Source organism: Setaria viridis, chromosome 2, assembly GCF_005286985.2.
Source record: "Setaria viridis chromosome 2, Setaria_viridis_v4.0, whole genome shotgun sequence".
NCBI classification, from domain to species: Eukaryota; Viridiplantae; Streptophyta; class Magnoliopsida; order Poales; family Poaceae; genus Setaria; species Setaria viridis.
The window spans coordinates 18,405,830-18,409,924 of NC_048264.2; the positions used below are offsets into that span (position 1 = coordinate 18,405,830).

General features: G+C 42.7%; 1 non-coding gene across 1 annotated transcript; it reads right to left on the reverse strand.

The window, feature by feature from the left end:
* Nucleotides 1–3,319: 3,319 nt before the first annotated feature.
* On the reverse strand, nt 3,320–3,426 carry LOC117846686 (small nucleolar RNA R71). Its single transcript, XR_004638412.1, has one exon. It is a non-coding gene; the product is annotated as a small nucleolar RNA R71 (small nucleolar RNA).
* Nucleotides 3,427–4,095: the final 669 nt, after the last annotated feature.

Below are 4,095 nucleotides of genomic sequence, written 5' to 3' on the forward strand. Positions count from 1 at the left end.
TATTAATATGACAAGTTAACATAGCTATGGCATCTTACCAAATATATGTAGCAGACAAAATATAAAATCTTTTGAAGTAAAGAACTAAAATCTTTCTTATATCTTTTCCATTTCTATTGCAAAATGGACAATACTATTGATTCAACTCTACATCAACAAGTTTTGTACAGATGGAAGATATCCAATCCATTCAAGCAGTGAATGGTGTGTTGATGTATTGACAGCATGAGTATGCTTTTGATCTAATCTTGATGACAAGGAATACATGATTTGGTACCAAAATATAGCTCAAACATGGGGAAAAAAGGAATGAAACCTTGAATATGTATAGCCCCTGTAGTCCAGTCATTAAGAAATTGCATCATCTTCGATCCTCTACAAAGCATGGACTCTACACCTTGGGAAGGTTAAATCGTGGTAAATCTGGAAGGCTGGTGGTGCGCAATGTCTTCATGTCCTCTGAAATTGGAAGCTGGTAGCCACGGCCTCTTTCAGTTGGCATCGATGCCCAACACTACTCAATGCCCACCACTGCAACCAGCACTCATGAGAAGCACTGAGTGTCCTTTGAGTCTCTCGGGAAATTTATAGGGATTCAATAGGGAAAAGTAACACGCAAGACCAAACCCTAGCGTAATGTACGGTTTGTCTTCGGACGGCCTTTTCTATTTCATACGGTTTCTATGTTACTAAAGGCGGTAGTGATAAATGGTGTGACCGAGACTATAAACCAACGGTAGCATGGAAAGGGTTAATAGAACATTTTATTTTTGGATACTTTGCATTGGTACTACAACATTATGCTCGTTTAAGGCATTGCCATTTATCACCCTCTAAATGAACATGATTTCCTTTGGGGAGATTCACTGCTAGAAAACTCAACATTCGTCCCGATACTTAGTACCAGTTGGTTTTTAACTCGGTACTAATATGAGCATTAGTACCGGGTCTAACGGCTTGTTCCCCACTAGCGCCCCATGACCCCCTTTTGTACTTGGTGGAGGCTTCACCCGGTACTAAAGGTCACACATTAGTACCGGTTGAAGCCTCCAACCGGCACTAATGTGCCTGATGGCCTTTAGTACCCGGTGAAGCCTCCACCTGTTACTAACTTCCCTCCTATAAATCAGGCATCCTCTTCCTTCTGCCTGAGCCATTTCCTCCATCTCGGGCTTCATTGTTGATGGTCGTTAAGTACCAAATATGACCCTCAATATACTCAAAAATAAAGGAGAATTGGCATTTCTTACACGCATATTTGGTTTTGAATAATGTAGTTCCACTTGTCCTTGGAGAATATTTTGTTGCAGGTGAATAAGCACAAAAGGATGGAGAAAGCACTCTCTATGGATCCAAGAAACATGCTTCTGACAAATGGGAGGTTGCCACCTGTGCATCCCATGGATTAAAGGGCCCACAAACTACCACAACTGTCTCAATCCACCAGAGAACACACACAGGTGCTATTGGGACCCACCAGTCAGTCACCTGGAGAAAGGCAGTTGAGAGGGGGCCCACAGGGGTTCAGCCAAACCGTCCTTGCCTCCTCTATTCCCCAGCTTCCATGTGGCACTACCTGAAGTCGGTTAAGGGATTTTCCTAGAAGATTCCCTTGTAGAACAGCCTCTTGGAGTCAATAAATATGAGGTTAGGGGCTCCATTCTAGGACACACACAACTAGTGATTCACTCTCTTCCTCTTAGTTTCCAAGTTAGTGGAGTTTGGCTAGAGTAGCTCTCCTTCATGTTCCAGGTCATAGGGTACAGCTCTCGTATCTTTTATTCCTAGGTTGACTTTATTCTATTCAAAGTATTCATCTTCTCTATATAGTGTTGTGCTTGGTTCTTATATGCATGAGTTGGTTGTATACCCTTTCTACGTTAATGTGCTAGGCTTATATGCTCGTATGCTAGTTATATACCCTTATTATCGTAGTATAGGCTTATATACTTCCATGTATACCTTGGGACATTGCTACATGTTATGCTATGTGTGCTTATATACCTTGTATAGCTTAGTTGATCTATGGTACGACATCGGTTCAATGGCCATTTATATGGTGGCTTCAACCATAGTCACAATAGCTCGGATGGCTGGAGTGTTGTTAATAATGTAAGTATGGTGCTTGGATTGCTTAGCTTCATTGGACATAGTTTGCCCCACGGGCCGGAGAGGTAGGCCAAAGGTGGTGACAGCCCTGTCAGTCCTTTATAATCCTCCATGTTCAGGTACGCTATAGGAGTTTGTAAATTAGCAGTAACTGTGACTGGGTGAAACCAGTACGGGATAATGTCTCCCCGTTTGTGCTTGGGGCATAGGCTTGAGTTCTATACAATGTGTATATATGTTATGCTTGTATGATTTGTGCAGTATATAGGAAGTATCCCCGAACCTAGAGCTAACTTTTAGTCCTTCTCCATACCTTAGTTATCTTGAGATGAATCATGTGTGTGTCACACTAATCTATCCATCATTATCTTACCCCTGCCTTTGAGTATTGTCTCTATCCATCTATGCTATACTCATATGCATAGTAAACTCTTTTGACCTACCTACCTTCCTTTAGGAAATATGATACCCTTGGGAATACTCTTGGGTGAAATGCTACAACGGTATATCAGTTTGCTTGTGGATTTATTTGTGATCGTTAAATATACCAACAAGCATTTCTAGCACCATTATCGGGGAAGGCACTGGTTAAAAGTTTTTACTTTGTACATTTATATTCATTGTTGGTAGATATTTACTCAAGCTGGCTAACCTTGATATGTCATCTCTATCTTTGATGTGAAGACAGGTAGTGTATGACTTGTTTTGACTTGCTGACTAATTTCATTGAGAATCCGGAGTCACTTGTGAGAAAGGTACGATCTCATGTCCTTCCTCCTCAGATTACTCTCTTGGCAGTCGAACCAGCTTCCTTTGCACCATCTATGCATCTACATCAAACGCAATGGCCCAGAAGACTCTTCGTGAGTTCTCCGCTCCCTTAGCCTCTCAGGTGCTGAAAGGTCCTGAGGTGGACACAGGGAACGTCAACCTCGAGATCAAAACGAGTCTCATTACCATGGTGCAGGCTAGCCCATTATGTGGGAAAGCCAACGAGGATGCAAGCACCCATTTGCAACAGTTCCTGGAACTTTGCAACACCTTCACCATCAGAGGGGTAAGTGAAGATGCTATTCGTCTCCGACTGTTCCTGTTTTCTCTTCTTCGGAGATCGAAGCAATGGTTCTACGCAAGCCATACGAAGGTGAATATGTGGGATAAATGCTCTGCGGCATTCCTCACGAAGTTCTTTCCATTGGGCAAAACCGACACCCTTCGAGGAAGAATATCATGTTTTCATCAAGCAGCAATGGAATCAATTCCTGAGGCATGGGAAAGGCTTCAGGAGTACATCCTGGCCTGTCCTCACCATGGGATGGATAAGTGGCTTATTCTTCAGAATTTTTACAATGGGTTGACTCCGACATCCTGAGGCCATGTTGATGCTGCTGCTAGATTAGCCTTCTTCTCACTTACTATGGATGCTGCTACAACATTGATCGAGAAGATGGTCTCTAACCAAGGGTGTAGCGATGAATGACTCCAGCCTCGATAGAGAGTTATGCATATCGTCACGGAAGCGGGCATGCTTACCGCAAAGATGGACCTCCTCATGAAGAAATTGAATGACTACACCAAAGAGAAAGCTGCCATGTCCAACACCGTCCAAGCTATGGACTCTCACATGACATGTGAGGTTTGTGGAAACATTGGACATTCGGGGAATAACTGCCCCAAGACTCAGGAGGATGTGTTGCACATGAACGACAACAACAGCGGATATCATCCACCAGGAGGCTAAGGATGGAATCAGCAACGCACTTACCAAGAAGGTAACAAAGGTAATTCCTTCAATCGTAACCAACCCTCATTCAGAGATCTCGTTTATGGGTAAGCTAAGATCAATGGAAGTCTCACTAAAATTTAGCTACCAACGAGAAAACCTTGGATAGCCTCAACATAAAACTTGATGGTCTTTTTTTTGCTTTCAAGAACCAGCTGAGTTTTAATAAAATGCTAGAAATCCAGTTATCTCAGTTGGTTGCT